Genomic DNA, 13974 nt, shown 5'->3' with positions numbered 1-13974 from the left:
TCTCTCTCTCTCTCTCTCTCTCTCTCTCCATCTCTCTCTCAATCTCTCTCTCTCTCTCTCTCACCTTTCTCTCTCTCTCTCTCTCTTTCCCTCTCTCTCTGTTATTGTTATAATCACAAAATTAATTTTTTGATTCCTCAAAGATACATAGTGTGTCACCAGGAGCTGCTTAGATTGTTTGAACTCTGATGTCCCATTTTATACACTGGCTATTGAGTTGCTGTGAGAAATATTAAAAAAAGAACAGATCGACACTTTGGCTTTGTTTCTGGCATTTAAAAGAATTATTTTAGAGAGACTTTCTCTTGTTGTGTGACCTTTTTCTTGGGGTACTGCTGTAGGCTTTTAAAAAGAACATTTTTTTGTTTTCATTTTAATATATAGTTTTAAGATGACATAATATGTCAAGGGTCTTTCTTTGCACTTTTTTTTTTCATGCACTCACTTTCCTGTGGAGAAATGATCTGAAACAATGAGGGAATAACTCTATGCAAACTAGGATCCAGATCAAGACATCCCCATAAGCTTCCTTTCCAGCTTTAGGACAAGCGAGTGCTCTTTCAAGGGATCTATGGTGTTTTGTAGTTGTTTACTTGTTTGTCATTTTGTCAAAAGAATAATTTTCCCCATTGTGCATATTCTATGACGTACATTAATAGAGTAGTACATATGTATAATTTATAACTAAGCATATAAATAAAGTCACATAAGCTAAATTTAGTGTTAGAGGATTTCAGAAATTCCTTTTAGGAACTTGCAGTCAAGGATTGAGGCAACTACTTCTACAATGAGGGGACTTTGAGCTCTAGGGGCCAGCCATTGTAGATCCCAGCATAAGCAGCTAGATATCCATGGAAGGGCATTGATGGGTCTCCTCGAAGGCTGAAACTTTCCCATTCCTAGATGGAATCCTCTGCTGCCTGAAAGGAAGTTAATCTTCTCTGATGTGAGTCACAGTGCAGGGGTCAAGAGAATGGGTGTTTGTTTTTTGTTAGTTTGATTTTGTTTTGTTTTTGTTTTTGTTTTTCGAGACAGACTTTCTCTGTGTAGCCCTGGCTGTCCTGGAACTCACACTGTAGACCAGGCTGGTCTCGAACTCAGAAATCCACCTGCCTCTGCCTCCCAAGTGCTGGGATTAAAGGGGTGCGCCAACACTGCCTGGCTAAGAGAATGTGTGTTAAAGAGACTGTCCATGTTCTAGTTGCTTTCCACTTAGTTGGGTACCTTTGAGCAAGCTCTTCAACTTCTCTGTTCCTCAGTTTTTCTGTTATAAAATGGGTTTAGGATTCATTGGATTGCTGTGCCAGTAAATGAGTCAATCAACAACACTGACATCCTGGACCTATGATGCACTCCCCTGACTGGAGACAGAAACGGTGTTAACAGTAAAAGACTTAACTCAAAAGATTTTGTTGTTTCTGGATGATTTACCTGTGTTGCCAAGCAATCTTGTCTCTAAACATACAACTGCATTCTTTGCACTGTGCATACCATCAAGCCAAGCTACCCCATCACACACTGCCTGAAACACCACAGCTCAGATTTGAGACCATTGTGTTTCATGGGCTGCAGTGTTTTTATGGTACAAACACAGTTTTAGAGTTTTATGAGTTTTAGAGTTTTATGCACTTAAAGAAATAATCGTTTAATAGTAGACAACAGAGATTACATTTTTTGAGATTTATTTAGTTTATTATTTATTTAGTTTTATTTTATGTATGTGGGTTTTTATTTTTTTTGGTTTTTTTTTTGTTTCTATTTTGTTTTGTTTTATTTTGCTTGCATGTATATCTGGGTGCAGTGCCCATGGATGTCAGTAGAGGGTGTTGGGTGCCCTGGAACTGTAATTGTAGATGGTTGTAACCCATCATGTGGTGCTGGGACTTGAACCACTTGGTCCACTTGAAGAGCAGTCAGTGTTTTTAATTGCTGAGCTATCTCTCCTGCCCTAACAAGGGAGTTTTTTAGTATTTCCTACCATTATTCCATAGAATATGGAATCAAACTAGTATGTTTTTGGATTGCATTGGTTCCATATTCTCAGTACATGAATTGGTTTTTCTCTTTAATATATAATAAGATTGTTTTAAAACAGTTGATTGTGATTTTTATCAGCCAATGTTAGTTTTGTATGCCAAGTATATACCTATTATATTGGTTCATATCCACTGTCAATTTGATTGGTTTAGGATCACCGTGGGCATGTACCTTTGGGTGTGTACATGTAGATGCTTCCAGAAAAGCAACACTGAGGAGGGAAGCTTCACTGGAATATGGGTGCTACCTCAGCACTGGCTAGGGCTGTGAGTGAATGAAAAGCAGAAAGCAAGCATCTGTCTCCCTCTGCTTCTCGACTGTGGACTCAGTGTGACCAGCCATGTCATGTTTCACCCGCCATGACCTCCTCACCACAGAGTGCTGTATTCTCAAACTGGGAGCCGAGATAAAGTGAGTTTTCTCAGTTGGTTATAGTGACGAGTAACAAATAACACTCCTACACACCTGGGGTTATGTAAAACATTTCTCAGGCAAAAGGGAGTTATGAGCAGAAAACAGATGAAGTCCTGACCTAGAGGGGTTTAGACAGGTGCCAGGAGCTGTTGTCATGTGGGACCTCTCTGGTCCAGGCTGTGAGCCTATCAGCCGCCACCACCTTCTGCCTAACTTGTCTCTTCCATTGTCAGCCCCAGCAGGGATGGATACTTTTCTCATTCCCTGCCCATTCTAGTGATTCAGTGAGTCCATATCCCAGCCTCTGCCCCAGGGTGTCTTATCCCAATCCAGTGAGCTGCTTCATGCATGACTAGCTACAGGACTAAAAAAATCTGCTGATGGCTGATGTAGTTCATTGTATAACTTCTCATGCTGGGTCTTTATAATCCTCCCCCCAAAACTTCTTACGGAACAAAACTTACAATTATCCCCTGGAATCAGTGGTCAATCCATCCTGAAGCTGGATAGCTTTAGGGAAAATAAATCATGTATATGTGTGCAAATGGGATATTCCTTAGATGCTCTCAACAAACGCTGCACTTGTTATGTTTGTTTTTCATTAGCAAAGCTAATACTGATCCAGTGTAGTGATCAAAATAAAACTGATGAGATGAGACAGGTCAGATGTTGACCCACTCTTTCTGTAGGCATTTTTAAACTGCTGTTAACATTCCACAGGTCCGTGGGATGCGTTTGTTTAGTACCCGTGCTCTGAATGCCCAAGTAATACTCTTGCTTAAATTTCCCTCTCTCCATGGTCTTTGTTGTGGTTCAGCTCAGTAATTATTGTGATTTCTCAGAAAAGAGATGTTAGGAACACCAGGAAAAGGGAGCAATAAAGGTGCATTTTGAGTACCTGGGACAATTTAATGAAAGAGTTGTATTTGTAGGCTGTGCTAAATCTTAACTTTAATATTTGATGAATATCACAGATTTAGAATCATTCTGTCAGTAAAAAAAATGGCATCAAAGCCAAGCATAGAAGAAAAATATTTTTATATTTCTTTCTTTCTTTCTTTCTTTCTTTCTTTCTTTCTTTCTTTCTTTCTTTTCTTTTCTTTTTTTTGAGACAGAGTTTCTCTGTGTAGCCCTGGCTGTCCTGGAACTTACTCTGTAGACCAGGTTGGCCTCAAACTCAGAAATCTGTCTGCCTCTGCCTTCCAAGTGCTGGGATTAAAGACGTGTGCCACCATTGCCTGGCTATATTTCATTTCTTAATGATACAAACTGAGGTAATTTTAAGTGAAATGATTCTCTAGTTGGTTGTAGTTTAGTTTGTAGATTTAATGTTACAAGGAAGGAATTTAATGCTACTGGGAAAGGTCAACTAAAAATTCTATAGGAATGCTTTGCACTAATTTCATTTTGTTTTCAAGTTGGTATCTTATTTTATTTTGATTGTTTCCTGTTTTTTTCCTAGGGATTTCGAGAGGACATTAAAAACAGGTCATCTACAGATTAAGAAATGGAATTTAAAAGCTGATACCAGAAATTGATCATTTACCAAGTATTTATCAAGCACAGCCTTTTGCCAGGTTCTATGTTAAGGATTGGGAATGGTATGAAAGGCTACCAGTTTGACTATCTGAAGGAATTTACAGTCCCACAGTGTGATAATTATCATGAAAGTGTGTGCATGTAAGAAACAGAAAGGTTGGCCACGCACAGACCCAGAAAAAACAGTCCTAGACTTCCTTATTATAGGTGGAGCTATCAGAGCTGATGAGTGACCTTGAGTTCAGGAAATGTAACAGGCAAGGGTCTCCATCTAAGAACCCACCAAGTCCAGCCTTGCTTAGCTTCTGAGATCCAACAGAATATGTGTCAGAAGGAAGAGGCAAGAACACCTTCTGTTGCAAAAATATGAACAAATAAGACTCTTAACTAGAAGACAAATCAGCTGCTCTTCCTTCCGTCTTTTCTTGGGAAAGAAAACTGTATTTCTTTCTGCAGACTCTTTCTTCTATCACTTCTGCACAGCAAAATGAAAGATATTTTTTCCCAATCTGGAGTCTAGAATTGGTCTTTTCGACAGAAGGGGGGTTACTGTCCCCATACCCCAAATAGGCTTGATATGAGTGGAAAAAATCTGGCTTGGTACATATGTCCATGTACCTTCTTAGTTCAGCCCAGCAAAGCAAAAGGCCAGGTGGTTTAAACTAAAGCTTCAACTGTGGGTTATAAACTTATATAGTGCTTTGTCACTGACTGTGGAGATGGTACAAAAAATACTGGCAACAACAAAAGGTTTCAGGACCTTCAAAGACCAACGATTAATCCTAAATCAAACATTTAAATGAGTCCAATGTGTTTCTAGCAGTGCCCGTCCTACTGGGATGCACAGATTCTCAGTGGCCTTGATTTTGAACACAGGACAGGCACACTCCATACTGTGCATGCCCTGAAGCCAGAGAATGCAAAATCACAGTGCAAGGATATCTCAGCACAGGTTAGAGACTGTTTTATGCTAAGAATGTCAGTGTTTCTGCCTTACACACAAAGTTTTCTGCTCTTGTAGGAACAATGACCTAATTACAGAAACAAGAGTCTTAAAAAATATATGTTTTCTACCATCATTCTGGATTAGTATCTTCAAGACAAGCAAATCCTTGAAGCAAGACACAGATTTGATTTCATTTTTAACAAATGCTAAAGTTAAATTTATACAAAAGAATTGCTTTAAATTTGTGATTTATTAACAATAAAAATCAATAAAAAAGAAAAGGTTTGTGTTTAATTTTATGCTCAGGTAAAGCATTATTTCTATGTGTTTGTGAGGGTGTGTCTGGAAAAGATTAGCCTTTGAAACTGCAGGTTGGGATGGGGCGTGGGGTCATAGAATCTCACCCTAGCTGAGGAGCTAAGGACAATTCATAATTGCTGTAGGAGGGAGAGTAAGTCTTCTTCTTCTTTTTTTTTTTTTTTTTTTTTTTTTCAGGAGTGTGGTCCCTGATAGGCTGCCTACATAGGCCTCAGCAGCTGGGCCTATATCCATGCATACACTGGCAGTACTAAGTGGTTACAGTGGGCTTAAAACAAGAGTACAGGACATTATCAGGGAAAAGTGGTGTGTTGTGGGGGATATGGGAGAAATTGAAGAGTAGGAAGTAGGAAGTAGGGTGGATTTGATCAAGATATATTACATACATAAAAAGTTCTCAAGAATCAGAAAAATCCACCCTTGCTCATGTATGTGAGGACTATCCAGTCCAATAAGGACTCAGATGAAATAAAAAGACAGGAAGCATGAGTTTGTCTCGGATTGAACGGGGACATCCTTCTTTCCATTCCCTAAATCCCCTTCAACTTGCCCTAGTTTCCAAGCCATGGGCCTCTCACTGGGGTTACTCTAACACCAGCTCTCCTAGTTCCCAAGTCTTCAAGATCTGGACTTAATTACATCACAGGATTTCTTGGTCTTCCATCTTGCAGATGGCAGATCGTGTGACTGATGTATCTTCATAAATTTTGAGTTATTCTCATGATAAATAATATATACAGAGTTATTAAAATTATTGATTTCTATTGTTCTGTATATCTGACTGATGATCAGTCCTGCCCTCAAGAGTCCTTTAAATAATTCGGAAGAGAAATCTAAGATAAATAAAGTGAATATGCACAAGATAGTTTATTAGTAAATGTTAGATGTTTTTATATATAGCACACGTCACCCAAGGCTGGGAAAGTCTTAACAGACATCTTGAGAAAGAAGACACTGGGAGATGGGGTTACTTTTGAACATGCAGAAGACATGAGAGCAGTCCATGTAGGGAAAACACTGACCAGGATGAGATCCAGGCTCAGATGAACAGGGTGGATCGGAACTACAAGAAGAGTGACTGAGCTGGGATGGAGCAGGTTTGTGATCAACAAAGTGGAACCATCTGAGGATGACATAACTGGAGCAGAGGACACACAGCTTGACCAATAAATAGCCAGAGGCAAGGTGAGGTGTCTTGGTTCCTTTTCTTGGTGCTGTGATGAAAATGTCCTGACTAAAACAACTTAAGAGAAAAAAAGTTTAGTTTACCTCATAGTCCAAAGATATAGTCAATTTTGGTAAGGAAGTCACATTAACAAGACCTCCAGACAGCTGGACACAGCATCTAAGGACCAAGACACAGAGTGATGAATGCTTGTGCTCAACTCACTTGCTCCTTTTTCATAAAGCCCAGGCTCCCAGCCCAGGGAATGGAGCCTCCCACAGTGGGTAGGTCTTCCTTCGTCAATTAATCTTGTTAAAATAATACTCCACAAGGGTGTTCAGGGCCCATCTCATAGGTGCTTTTAGATCTTACCAAGATAGGTATGGAGAGTAGTTGTAATGACAGAAAACATTGAATTGCCAGACAAAGACTGTTCAGGCGGGAAGAAACAAAGAATCACAGGAGATGGCCCTGCCACCCAGATTTACAGAAGCTTCTCAGGTCCTACGCTCCTCATCAGGGGCACATTATGATTTTACAGTTCCTAGCATGTTCCCTAGAAAATTATTCAAAGTCTTACTTTTCTATACAGTGGCATAAAGGACAATATATTGATATTACAGATGAAAGTATCTTTTGAAACCACAAATTCATTGTTCTCTTCTGACTCTCAAAGGTGCATTAGAACAGTTTTGTAGAACTATAAAAGCTGTGTAGGTACCATGTCCCTCCTACCTGATGCTAAGTTGACCCTGGCCCCTATCTGCACTGGGGTAAGGTGAGGCTGGACTTAGAACCTGTCAGCTTCTATTTTCAGCCCCCCTGGTCTGCACAGTGGGAACATTCTGGCATTGCCAACGTATCATTATTTGACTTGAAAGCAATATCAGGAGGAAAATATTTGCCTAAATAGGGAAGATCATATAGTTGGATGATTTTAGGACACTAGGTGAGAAATCATCTTATCTTAAAAATATTTTGAGATAAATCTTTCATTATTTTAAAAAGAAAAATAGATTTAGTTTGAAAACACATATATGTGCGTGTGTACACACACACACACACACACACACACACACACACACACACAGAGACACAGACCACACACACACACACACACACACACACACACACACACAAGTTCTTGATACAATGAAATCCAAATAACACCAGATGATGAAAAGGTTTTAACAACTTTCTATGTAATGTTTATAGGAAAAGAGTAAGTCATGTTTCATTAGAAGAGAGGAAGTGAAGCAAAAGTAAAGGATTTGTTGAACTTAGAGCAGAGTTACAGAAACCCAAGCTCACTGTCTTCTTCCATTCACATGCTGAGTTCAAAGAGTTGGCACCCACCCACCCCACCTGCAGTGTTTTTAGAAATTTACTTTGTTCTTCATTTCCTTCTTCTATTGACAGCAGTTGGTTTTGAGAGGAAGTTAGAACTGCGACTTTATTCTATTATTCTAGTATACACGCATTATTCTATCATGTACTTTTCCAGAAATCGTTTGAATGTGGTATGAGTTTCAGTGGATGCTTTCACATTTGTAGGTAAATGATCTCAGTGGTCCCATAAAAGCTTAAAACACATAATAGGAACCCTTAGCTTACTTCCAAACTCTCTACTTCTCTAAAGTTTAAAGGCCAGAAGAGTTGAGATTCTCTTATGTAAGGGCTAGAGAAGAAAGGCATCCCAGGTCCAGGTCAGGAGAATGAATTTGCCTTTCCTTGACTCTGGTTCTACTAGAGTCCTGAGATGACTGGGGCTTTCCCACATGCAGGGTCATTTTCCCTCATAATTTAGACTCAGTGCCACTCACTGGACACTCTCTGGACACAGTCCTACTGGTTGTCTGGGGACCCTTTAGTCTAATTGGGACTTAACAGTCATTTTTTTCAGTTTTAGTCTCTGTCAGAGACTCAAGTCAAATGATAGTGGCATTTTCATTCCAGCATTTTGAAAACCTGCCTGAAGATGTCTTCACATCCATGATGTTGTACAGTATCCCCACCATGGGTTGCTCTTCTCTTCCATGTGCCACTAAAGGAGCTCCCAGATGCGGGAGTTGGTGGAGAAGATAGCTTTCTTAGAGAATTTTTAGATATCTTATTTAAACTTCATCTTTCTGAGGTACTTAGGTCTTCTCACTTCTCAGCCTTCAAGGAGGATAGAAACACCAACTCAACTGGCCTGCACCTCCCTCAGCTAAGAGGGACAGCCTCCCTTCATTAACCAAGCATATTATTTCTCTTTTTGCATGGTGGCTTTCTTAAATGTTGCTGTCTTCTCTTATGCCCTTTGTTCAGAGCCACTTGAATTTTAATAAAAAAATCATTTTCTAGTCATTTTAAGAAGAAAAAGAGGAGTCAGAGTGACCATGCACACTACAACTGGGACCTCTACAAGCTTAATGAATGATATAGCTCCTCAGATAAAGGTCATCAAATAACATAAATGGGCAACTTACAAAGAGTAAAATTGAAATGATTTCAAATAATAAGGATAGTGAAAGAGTTCAGTTTTACAGTCATTGGTTATTTAAGGTAAAATTGAAATAGTCATTTCTCTCTTTACTTGGGGATAGAAAGATAACACTTAGAGATTTAAAGCATTTATTTTAGTTTTCCTTTTAAAAGCCATTCATAATTATTGGATATTAGTACACTTATGTAAACTGTCAAAATTATGATTCCACCTTATTCGATCCTCTGTCCTATCATGTAACCAGCACAGAGCTTGAATATCAGAAGAAAAAGGCAGGGATGATTCTGTTCACAGTTTGCTATGTTCTAAGTCCAATTCCATTCATATACAAATCCTTTATTCATATATTGTTATAATTTATAACATATACCTATATTATAAGTATATGAGATAAATATATTATACTTTGGATGTATTCTTAAGCTTAATGATATATAAATATCTTTTTTAAAAAAATGTTTACATAGTGCAATTGCAATCCTTCTTTAAGTGGATATTTTTCCCTCTTACATTTCATCACAACAAAAATGTAAATACCCTTTTATATATGCATACAAATAAAGAGCTTAAATGTAACTACCTTATAATCAAATAACAGGTTCATAATGCCTATATTAAACAGACATAGTAACAAAAAGCCCGGTGCCATGGATAGGCTAACTCTATTGGGGTTGTTGCCTAGTGAGGTCTCATAGACGTCTTAATCATTATAAGCTATTCCCAGTGCTTTTGATTCCCCCACCTAGGACTAGACAGTAAGAATCCCGCTGCTGAAGACACTACATATTTAAAGCACAGAACAAGAAGAAATCAAACTAGTACTCACTAGGGGGCCTTATTCTTACTGGTTATGCTTTATACTGCCAGAGCAGAAAAATAATCATCATTCTAACCCAGATGTGAATCCTAAAAACTATAGTAACAAGCAGCCTGGCAAGTCATTCCCACTAGTACAACAGTGACATGAATGCCATGATAGTAAACAATGACTTTCTGATTTGAAGTTCTGCTCCACCAGTTGAAATCCATACTTGACATTGTTATTGGGCTAAGAACCTATGGTTAGATAGGTCATCAGAAGTAAGAGAGAACTTACTATTAATGGACAGAGTTGTTTTATACAACAACTTTTAATGTCTTATTGTTGTATCTAACTATTAATGCATCTTTCAACCATCATCAGAGAAACTTCTTTTTGCAGTTGATAGAATTAGCACACAGATCTACCACTGGTCAAGGTGAAGAGACTGAGAACCTGGAATATTCATCCCAAAGTGGGACATTTATGTTATACTCTTTCCAAAAATGTAGGGGTTATTATGGAAATGGGGTCAGAAAAACTAACTGCAAGACATAGTGGATTACTGCAAGAAACCAGTATTTTTCAGATATAGAAGAGCAGTTGAACATATGAAATAAAAAAATTTGTGACACCATGTGCAAGATTTGCAAAAGGTCAAGCTAGACAAGATCTCAGCAAAGAGAGGAAAGGTGAACATAAAGTCCTACTACTAGATAAGATCCTATTGATGACTGATAGTTCAAGAACAGAAGCCAGTTCTTGAAGATGTAGCCCATGGAAGTTAACATCTTCCTAATAGTAAAGGGACACATTTGAGAGAACATGAGCAGCAGAAACTGTATCTGATATATTTTTAAAAAATGAACATAAATTTGGGAAGAGGAGATGGATCTGAGAGGAGTGGGTCAATATGATCAAAGCACATTGTATAAAAGAACTGAAGTAATTTAAAAATGAATACAATTTGATCTATCTATCTATCTATCTATCTATCTATCTATCTATCTATCTATCTATCATCTATCATGTATCTATCTTGTGTGTGTGTGTGTGTGTGTGTGTGTGTGTGTGTGTGTGTGTATGAGTGTAGTGTTTCAAGGCACACATTTGGAAGTCAGAGAACAGGTTGTGGGAATCAGTTCTGTCCTTCCACCATGTGGGAACCGAAGTCAAGTCAGCTCTTTGGAAAGCAGCCTTACTTACCTGCTGAATATCTTGCTGAATATTTTGTGAATTCCTTTACTCTTGTCTGGAGGATAAATATTTTGTGTGGGTCATAATTTTTGCATTATCTATTGACTACAGGAAAAGAAGAACCTGCTGTGATCAAAGCTCTGTAGTGCAAAGGGAGAAGAAGAGCTTGGGATGTCCCAATGGGGCCCTGGCTCAAAGGTAACTGAAACCCTTTCACAACAATTGGGCAACAGGTCAGGAGACAGCAGACTATCTTTCCAACTCCATATAAAAATGGATGTAGAGACATATTTAGATTGTTTCTATGCTTTGTTTGGATTGGGGAGTTCAATCATCAGAAACTTATTCCCTGCAAAACCCTGTGTCTAGACTAGCACAGACATTGTAGTTCCTCAGAGGCCACTAATCAGTAATTCACAGCATGAGCTTCATCAATAAGGAGGCTCACAGGGCATAGCCTGTATTTACTCTGCAAATCACCTTCATTGTTATAAAACAATCTGAAGTGGTATCAAGTGTCAGAAGAATTTATTTGGCTAGACTCTTTTCCCTTGTTTCATTCATTTCCTCACACATTTGGAAAGAGAAGTCCTTTCTACCATTAATCCAAAGTCATGAGGACAGTGTGTGTCGGGTGCCCTCAACAATTCAAAGAAATGTCTTGTTATTAGAGATTTAGTGTAGAAATCTAAGGTGCAGCCATAGTTTTTTCTGCTTTCTCTCTCTCTCTCTCTCTCTCTCTCTCTCTCTCTCTCTCTCTCTTTCTCTCTCTCTCTGTCTCTCTATTCCTTCCTCCCTCTCTCCCCCACTCTGTGTCTGTGGATATGTGTGTCTCTCTCCCTCCCTCCCTCCTTCCCTCCCTCCCTCCCTTACTCCCTTACTCTCTGTATTTTCTCACTTAACCAAATACAGAGAGCACCAAAGAAGGAGGAGGAAAAAGGGTGAGAGGAAGAGAGAGAGGGAGAGAGAGGGGCAAAGAGAGAGAGAATTTTAAATCTTCTAGAGGCTTAGTCAATTAAATGCTTGCTATATAAATGTATTTGTGTTCTCAACTCCCACATATAAAATTGGGTGGCAAGATGGGAAGTAGTTCCCTGGAAGCTCACAAGCAAGTTAGCCTGGTCTTTGTGGTGAACTTCTAGGTCAATGCAAGGCCCTGTCTCAAACATAAGGTAGAATGTACCTTGGCACTGATGTCCAAGGTTGTTCTCTGACTTACATATGCACCATGCTATACTTAGACTCCCTTCTCTCAAAGTAAACACATACATATACACATGCAAATGCACGCGCGCACACACACACACACACACACACACACACACACACACACACACGAAAGAACAAGAAAGTCAAAGTGGATGAGGCAGATTATCTAATATTCACAGAACTTATAATAAATTTATCATTATATGCTAACCCATCAGGAACAATAATATTCTTTTAAGGATAGCTGGAGCCTTGGGAGAGCAGTACCTGCAATTGGGAGTGATGACATGTGGCACCATTTTCTCCCAGCCACATTTAGGAGTCTATTTAGCCTTTGGTAAAGGAAGAACTGTAGACTTGATTATTAAATGCCATTTAATGTCAAGATTTGGGTACATGCTCTTACTTTTCTCCCCAATTTCCCTAATTTGGGGACCTGAAAGTGAAGAAATGTCTCTGCAGTCTTAAATCAACAGGAATTTGAACTTTTTGTTTCTTTATAATGACATTCCCTGTCTTTAATGGACATGATGGATACAGGGAAACTTTCCAGTGACCAGAAACACTCAATGTATAGCAAGCTGCCTCTTGCTCCTGAGTTTTCTGTCTGAACATTTGGGTCTGACCCACTGAATATATTTCAAAGGAGACCCCAAGCTAGTGGACAGAGTGGCAGAAACAGGCTTTGTGTCATCACTCACAATTCCAGTTTTCAGCCGCAATGTGTGAGCCAGGCATTTTTTCATAATACTGTTAACCTCTAGATGCCCTGGTGTTTTATTTCAAAATAGAAGCAATCAGAGCATCTCTTGGCATTGCTGTGAGGATTAAATAAAGGCATGTGAACACACTTAGTTCCCTGTGTGGCATCAAAGGAGGTGTTCAACAAACTGTCAGGTGAACACAGAAGAACGTACTCTCCTTTTCAACCATGAGATGCTTTGATTTGTGACAAAAAGAGCTTCTTGACCTCTGAACAGTTTAGAGTAATTGAAGAACTGTTGAAGTAAGTAACCCAATGACATTTGAATGCTAGGCCAAATGATGAAAATGTGCTTAATAGTAAATTCATTGTGGTTGTATGAATAAAACAGTTTGATATTTTTAGAGGAATTGGGAAGTGAACTATAATAACCACATATGGTGCATGATTTGGGAAGACGCTGGCTGTAAAAAGCCACAGAAAGTAATATTTGTGCTAAGCGGACAGAAGACAGGAATGATAAGCCTGTTTGAAATTTGTAACCTGGTCTACTATTTGGATTTGATGAGTATGAACTAACTCATATTTAAACTGAATTTATAGGGTTCTACTAGAAGACAGTCACTGAGGAAGTAAAAGTCAACATGTTAGATAGACCTATTTAGAGGAGATTTAAATTAGATTGCTTTTTAAGAAAATTTATTTATTCATGTCACATCTGAATATCAGCTTCCTCCCCAGTTCCCCCAGACACAGATCCTTCCCCATTCTCTCTCCCTTCCTTCTCTGGGAAGGAGGAGCCCCTATGGGTTTCACATACTTCCACCTCCAGCACACCAAGTCATTGCAGGACTAGGCACATAAATCAGATTACTTTTATAGTAAAACTTTAGGAAACACTTATTTATAGTATTATTAATTTTTATTTTGATGAAGAAATAAGTTATGAACTCATGCGAATATTTGGGATTAGGCTATAGTTGGCTTAGACATGTAGAAAATTTGGGCTTACTAACCTTAACTATAGTTGTTAGTGTCTTTCCTTCCTTCCTTTTTTCCTTTCACCCTCCCTCATTTTTCCATCTCTTCACTTCTTTCTTCCTTCCTTCCTTTCTTCCTTCCTTCCTTCCTTCCTTCCTTCCTTCCTTCCTTCCTTTCT

The 13974-nt window shown here is 38.8% G+C and overlaps 1 protein-coding gene and 1 long non-coding RNA gene across 3 annotated transcripts in view; one reads left to right on the top strand and one right to left on the bottom strand.

Annotated features, from left to right (window-relative positions):
* The window catches only part of LOC116098833, a 47437-nt gene extending 42241 nt beyond the window's left edge, over positions 1-5196 (top strand). The window contains exons 2-3 of the long non-coding RNA XR_004121962.1: positions 2190-2448; positions 3914-5196. This is a non-coding gene — a long non-coding RNA (uncharacterized LOC116098833). The remainder of the gene's footprint in view (positions 1-2189; positions 2449-3913) is intronic.
* Cntnap2 (contactin associated protein 2) overlaps positions 1-13974 on the bottom strand; it is a 2139844-nt gene that overhangs the window by 190776 nt on the left and 1935094 nt on the right. The window lies entirely within an intron of this gene.

This window comes from Mastomys coucha, unplaced genomic scaffold (assembly GCF_008632895.1).
Source record: "Mastomys coucha isolate ucsf_1 unplaced genomic scaffold, UCSF_Mcou_1 pScaffold20, whole genome shotgun sequence".
Taxonomy (NCBI): domain Eukaryota; kingdom Metazoa; phylum Chordata; class Mammalia; order Rodentia; family Muridae; genus Mastomys; species Mastomys coucha.
Note: the sequence above shows the minus strand (reverse complement) of the source record. Positions and strands in the feature narration are given on the sequence as shown.